The sequence below is a fragment of the Ixodes scapularis genome, unplaced genomic scaffold (assembly GCF_016920785.2).
Source record: "Ixodes scapularis isolate PalLabHiFi unplaced genomic scaffold, ASM1692078v2 PGA_scaffold11__112_contigs__length_91849675, whole genome shotgun sequence".
NCBI lineage: Eukaryota > Metazoa > Arthropoda > Arachnida > Ixodida > Ixodidae > Ixodes > Ixodes scapularis.
The window spans coordinates 75,231,017-75,238,318 of record NW_024609837.1 but is presented as its reverse complement, the minus strand read 5'-3'; positions in this window follow the sequence as shown (position 1 = coordinate 75,238,318).

The window sequence follows — 7,302 nt, the reverse complement described above, 5'->3', positions numbered from 1 at the left end:
CATTCTTAAACTACTCGATGGTAGAGACAAAACTCAAATTTTGAGCAGTTGCCGGCTATTGAAGTGTTCGGCTTATAGCAATTCGCACGATTTTTCCCATCGAGTGGAACAAATTCAAAAAAATCTATGGGAAAGTGCCAAAGACCTACAAAAAATGCCGATAAAGTTATGTTATCTCTCTACAAAATAGATATAAATGGCAAGGCTTTTCGCTGGAATGACACTGCGAACGAAAGAGTGCGACTAAATTATACCAGGCAAGAAGATACTAAATGACTATGGGCCTGTACCCCCCCTCCCCCCCAGTTCTAGACTGGTTTCCGTCAACTGCTCCCGGAAATAATCCTTGTACTGTAACTAATAATCCCCGCGCTTTAACTAATAAACCGCTTAGATTAATTACCTTAAACGGTAGAAGCATTGTAAATAAAACGGTTGAATTCGAAGATATAATTTTAGTTATGGCCCCGATGTAATAATAGTTACAGAGACTTGGCTCACGGATAGTGTATCTGATACCGAGATTGTTCCGCAGTCTCATAAAATTGTTCGTAAGGACCGTTCCTCCCGGAGAGGGGGGGGGGGGGGGGGGCGGGGTCGCAATCGTTATCAAAATTAGCGTTGATTTTTTTCCAGCGAAATACGAAGTTCACAGCTGAGGATCTATGGGTGAAACATTTTTCTGTAACTCATTTCTTCTTGTTGGAGCTGTTTACAGGCCACCAAGTGCTGGCATAGCTGTGATGTATGAACTTCAAGACTTCTTACAGGAGCAATTTAAGAGTTTCATGAATACAATTATGGAGCGACTTCAACACCCCAACCACCATTCGATTGGCCTTCGATGACTATTGTGGCCTCTTGTAAACATTCCGATGATTTAACTGAAATTTCCTTCGCATATAATCTAACAGAAGTAGTGTCAAGTCCCACTCGCATCACAGATTCTGCTAGTTCGATACTCGATCTTGTTTTTGTTTCTCAGAATTTGTATGTTGCCGATGATCACTGTGTGGTCACAGAGGGCTTATCAGACCGCCATATGATTGTTTTTGATTCTCCGGGATATGTCTCTAAACGTTGTCCTGATAAGCAACCGGAGTTGAAGGACTATAATAGAGCACAAGACGAAAGTATAATACATGGCCTCGAGCTATCGTTCGACAGATTTGCTGATAGGGCTTCAGTTCCGGCATGCGATGTGGACGAACTATGGTGCACTTTTCAAAATGTGGTGCACACGTGTATAGAAAGGTTTGTGCCACCACGTAGGAAGGTCCGCTTGTGCCACCTTATAAATAAAAATAAACGCCGAGGATGGTTGCACTGTACGTAATAAAACCTGCACATAATACAAAGCATAGTATTGTACCCATTTCTTTGTTTTCCTTAAGTCAAAGGTCCCTACGCCCCCAAACAACGTCTATAAATCACTTCCAGAATTTTTTTAATATTTTTCAATGAGATGGTAAACACGAGATGAACACTGGCGAGATGAAAAAAAAACACTAAAAACGCAGTGACGATATTTTCACGTCAAACGACAGGTACTGGTGATGATCAAATGATTCTCAACTCGTCTTTTTTTGTGAGCAACAGTGATTAAGGTTAATATTCTAAGGTTGCCAATTCACCCAAAGCTGGAAACCGCTTCAAGCCATTATTTATCACCTTATAACATTCTCGAAGTCGTTTAACACTTTCAATAAAATATTCACGAACGGCGCGAGCGCCTACGTCCGCGTCACGCAGTGCAATTCTACTTTCCTTTATACTGTTTAGTCTCAAGAGCATGATTATATATTGTGTGTCATGGGTAAAGTATCAATCGTTAAAAACTGGATGCCGTGTGGTGATAGCATAGGTTCCTTTTTAAAATGGTCGCTGGAGCACGTTCCATTAGAGGAAAGCATTCCAGCAATCCAAGAAAACGTGTTCAATACCTTGCCGTTTTTTGCATAAAGTGCTGTTGACCGTCCAGTAAATGCTAATTCCCTTTTCCTCTGAAAATGACTTTACAGACAGTGTTTCACTGCGCAAGGAAAAAAGAAATGTTTTAGGCCCAGGCAGAAGCAGTGTTCTTTTATCACGTTTCAGTACGTCTGTTCCTGAGACTCCAGTTATAAGGACCGGTATTGGGGTGCAGTCATCAGAACATCCTAGAGATCCTATGTAAACATTCCGCGCGATAGAGATGACAGATATTCGAAGGAAAAACGTCCGAAAAGATAACGACACGCACATACTACCTTTCTCAGAAAACCCGACATTAGTCCGCAGTGCACACTTTAAGTCGACACTACAAAACCCGGTAACACATCAAACAGCTTGGTTTGTATCACTGTTTGAAAAAAGGGGTTTGATTAATTGCGTATAAACATGAACCGAGAAACAATTTGAGGAATATTTAGATGACAATGTCCGACACCGCCCGCTCTGGGCGGAAGAAACAGGTTCGTTCGGCTTGTTCGTTCCAATTGAGATGCCCAGATAAACACTGCGAAAACGCAGTTGATACGTTAAATATTGGCTCTCGAGCAATATAACACTTGGAGTACATACCACACCTTTGGTATCAAAAAAAAACGAATAGTAGCTTGCGCGAAAATGGAAACATCCTTCCCCACGTGCTCTTCAGCTGACGCTTTCAGTTTAACAGTTTTTTCCTGCCAATATCGGACAGACTCGCGGTATCGTTCAAGGGAAACGCACAAGTACTTGCGTGGCACGCTAGACCATAGAATAGTTTCAATGAAACTTGGGGCAGTTGCCCACTCGCCGTGCCAAAGCCCGTAGCATTTCGACCAATCGACGGCACAAACAGTGAAATCGCAAAGCCTCCTCGTTAGTGCAACGGCTTTCGAGACCTTCTGTGCATTCGAACAAAAATGAAAGATGTTTACAAACCTCTGTAATGCGAAATTAGACCACAGCTCTTCAGAAGGAGGAGGGAAGGGTATGCAACTCCTCCGTACCCTCTCCTCCTCTTCTTCTCTCCTCCTTCTCTTTCTTCTCTCTATCCTCATCCTCACCCCTATGAATTTCTCAATTTCCCACTAAGTTTATCGGGGAAATTCAGTTTCTGCTCTAAAGATTTAGCGGACAAATTCAGTTTCTCGGCTAGATTTATAGGGAAAATTTACGTCACGTGACCTATACACCTATTCAATTTTCCGAATTTAGCGGGAAATTTTCTCGCTAAATCTTAAGGAGAAACTGAATTTCACCGTTAAATTTAGCGGGGAATCGAATTTGAGTTGAAGTCACATGACGTCAATTTTTCATACGAAATTTAGCGCGGTTACGCCGATGTCGACGGCGGCGCCGCGAAACACGGAAACGAGCGCCTGAAAGCTGCGCTCTCAAAATAGCTGCGTCATCCAAGTATGCCAAAAGCTTAACTTCACTTTTATTAAGAATGAATCCTCGTATGCCTTTACACTGAATGACGCATTGGCAATGAGGCTCCACATAGAATGCGAAAAGCAATGGAGATAAGAGGCAACCTTGCCGCTCCGAAGAACGAACATTATTGGGGAACTAACTTTTTTATTAACAATACCATTTGTTGTGAAATTTACCTAGGCCATATTTACGCCATTAAGAATCACTGAACAAATGCCAATATATTCTAAAATACAAAAAGAAGCCCATCGTGGAACAGCCGGTCGAAAGCTTTTTCTAAATCTATCTGGATCAGTGTTATTTGCCGATACGCCGCACTACAAACTTCAAGAATGAGTGTGCATGTTTGTTTTATGTTTGTGCATGTTTGTTTTATGAGTGTGCATGTTTGTGCAAATACTGCGGCCCTTGATCCCGCCAGTCTCATGAGGCATCACAATTTTCCAAATTAAACTCTGCAACCTACGTGCTAACACCATCATTAGAGTTTTATAGCCGACAGTGGCCAGAGCAATCGGCCTATAGTTTACAGTACTACGGAACTTAGCGGCGTCATCACTTTTGGAAATAGGGAAATTATGTGTTGACAGAGGAGACAAGGGCAACTCATGGTCCTGATAAGACTGACAAAAAATGCGGTGCAATATTGCCGCAATCTCCGGCTTAAACTTTTTCTAAAATGACAATGCTGCGCTGAGCCCATCCTGTCCCAGCCACTTTCCGTTGCTGAGTTCATCTATCGCTCTCTCGATCTTAGTTACGCTGATTAGCTCTTCCAAAAACTGCGCGGGGTCGCTATCTAGTTTATGAATATAATGCAGTTAAATGCCAAGCTAAAAGAGGCCGGACAAGAATCAGAAAAGTAATATCTGGAGAAGGGGAGCAAGGGGTACAAAGGGCAAACACAAATTTCGAAATACAGCTAGGTGACTGGCGCGCGACCGTAAAATCCGCCTGGTCCTGGTATCGAACCAGGGACCTCTCTGTTCCCAGTGGAGCACTCTAACAAATGGATAGCTAGGTTCGACATTGTACATGTTCCTTTTAAAAGTACAACCAATCACGTCCGATTGGTTGGAAGCAAAAGTGACGTAATTTCCCGAGAAAAATGTGGGCGGAATCTGCTAAACTGAGTGGAGTCGGCTACCAGATGTGGCAACAAACTGACGTTTCGTTATGTACCGACTACGTTTCAAAAGGCACAGTACTTGCCTGGAAGGAGGTGTCATTGTCAACCATGTTTTCGGCGGCGCGGCGTCGCGGCGTCGCGGTGTCGTTAATTCAACTTCTTCTTTAATCGAGCTTTTTTTTTTTTTTTTTGCCGGAAAGGCTGTATTGTGAACACCGCGATGCATTCAAACTCCCGGAGATTTTTCGGAAGCAATACCACCCGCCGAAGATCGTGGTCCAGTGATTGTGCGACGAAGTGCGCGAGGAACCGGATGTGAGGAGAGTACATAGCTCGTTAACGGTCATGACTGTGGAGCTTCAAGTGTTGTGCGCACTGCGCTTCTACGCCACGGTGAGCTTCTAAGGCATGGCGTCGTCTCGGGGTTTAGCGTGGATCGATCCACTTACCCGAGACGCCGAGCGAGAGGTTCGACGCGGAGAGGGGCTTCAGGCTGCTCGGCAGGATACCTGGCGTCATCGGTTGCGTGGACGGGACCATGGTCTCCATCGTCGGCCCGTCCAAGAACGACCCCACCGTCGCGAAGGCGGCGTTCTGGTGCCGAAAGTACTTCTACGCCCGCAGCGTGATGGTGGTAAATGCATTGATGTTACGCAGTCAAAACGCGCCCCAAATATGTAAAAAAAAAGTAACGTCGATACGGTGTAAATATGCCGTTTTATGACTGCGGGCTGTGGGGTCTCACGACTGCGCGAGCATGTGCTCTACGTAGCATGTGAGCCGTGAGACTCTTCTCTCAAAAATAATACTTGTCCGTTAAAACGTGCAAGCTTCCGTAAAAAAAGCATTAAAAAAACATTATTTCTGTTTGAAGGTAGTTGTACCTTGCATCCAGGAAGGTGTGTTGACATGCATGCGTCAGACGAAATAACTTGAAAGGTTCTCAAATGTCGAATGCTTTGTGAACCATAAGTACAATCTACTACTTGTGGATTCAGGTGATCACATGTCGATATCTCTCTCACTTTCAGGGAAATGACGCCGACTGCCGGGTAATGTGCATCGACCCACTGTACCCTGGGTCGATGCACGACTCCTTTGTGTGGCAATTTTCCTGGCTCCGAAACCGACTCGAGCAAGGGCAGCCGCCACGCGACGGACGGTTCCTGCTCGGTGAGCATACTGAATTGATTCCTTACGCTCACGGTTGCTCCCACTGCTTGAAAGCCACAGTACAACACAGACTGTGCTTGTTGTGAGGCACAGAGATACAGTTGCTGGAACTCCTTGAAGTGAGTCAACACCCAAAGTTTAGATAACAGAAAGTATAAAACAGAGAGAGAACGAAACACAGACAAGTGCATTCTTTCAACTCTCAACAAAGTTTAATCCATGGGGTGCGAACGTATGTTATCTAGTACATCGTACCAACACGCTCGTTAGGAATATAATACCCAAAGTTTGGCCAATAATCTCTGTTTATGTCCACATAACTCTCACACTCTGCAGGCAATGAAAACCACACTACACCAATCTCACGACAGTGATAGACTGCGCAAGGCATGCGACCGCAGTGCGAGTCGTTGTCCGGTTTGGTCCACTCACTGTTACTCTCTGCCTGTAGTCTCTTGCTGTTTGGTTTGGAGCTCGTTGAGTCAGTCTGGAAGCAGGCACTTTGCATGAAGTTGGAGCTCCTTCGCTGATCCCTGGGGGCTCGCCCGGTTGCTTTGACGGTCGTCAGTCTGCCCGGATTGGTAACAATTCCTTCTTGGCCACGGCTCGCCAAATCTGTCCTCGGGTCGTCTCTGTCCCCACGCACTGGATTCTGTTACCTGACCCTTCTTCTTCGGTTCGCCTAACTCCTCCTATTAGACCCTCCTTGTCTCGGAAGGACCTTACCCCCTTCCAATCTGGCCACCCCCTTTCTTTTCCCCATCTCCGACTCCCCCGAGAATTACGAGAGAGGCTCGTCGAACTATAGCCTTATCCCCCTGCTCGCCAAAGACAAGGCCAGCGTGTTCTGCTCTGCCCGTGCCTAAGGTCACAGCCACACCCCCAAAAGCAAAAAAGCTTTCATCTGTCGGACGCAAGGGCCTAATAATGCGCTTGCATACAACACAGCACCCCTAAGGAATCGAGCACACATTCCATACGATCCCCCAAGAAAACACATAGTTACATGAAATAACAGGGAGTGTGCAGGCAAGCTGGTGCTAATTGATCATTATGTAAACTGATACTGTAGTGCAGAAATATTAACAATCTTTTAAGTCACACTTAAGTTACATAATAAGTGACATAGTTGCACACACCTGTTTTTTGTTGTTTTTTTGCCTTTCGTTTTAAAAAGAAAAGAATGTAATATGTCCCATCCTCTACCTGTGCAGGTGACCGCGGCTACCCCTTAGAGCCTTGGCTCATCGCCCCTGACCCCGGGAACCATGCGACGTCCACCGATTGCGGCCGGTTTTTCAAGGCGCATTCCTCGGTCAGGTCTGTCGTGGAGCGCTGCATCGGGCTGTTGAAAAACAGACGTCGGTATCTGCAAAGGCACCGGGCTCTGTATTACCACCCTTCAACAGCCACTGCCATTATTTCGGCATGTGCAGTGCTCCACAACATCTGCCTTGCATCGAACGAGTTAGAACCGGAGTCAGGCTCCTACCCTGAAGTGTCAGAGTTAGAGTCTGAGCCGAGCTCGGACGGTTCTGAGCCGAGCCCGGAGGGGTCAGCGTCGGCTCCCGAGTGGCTGGCTTCTGCCGGCCCTC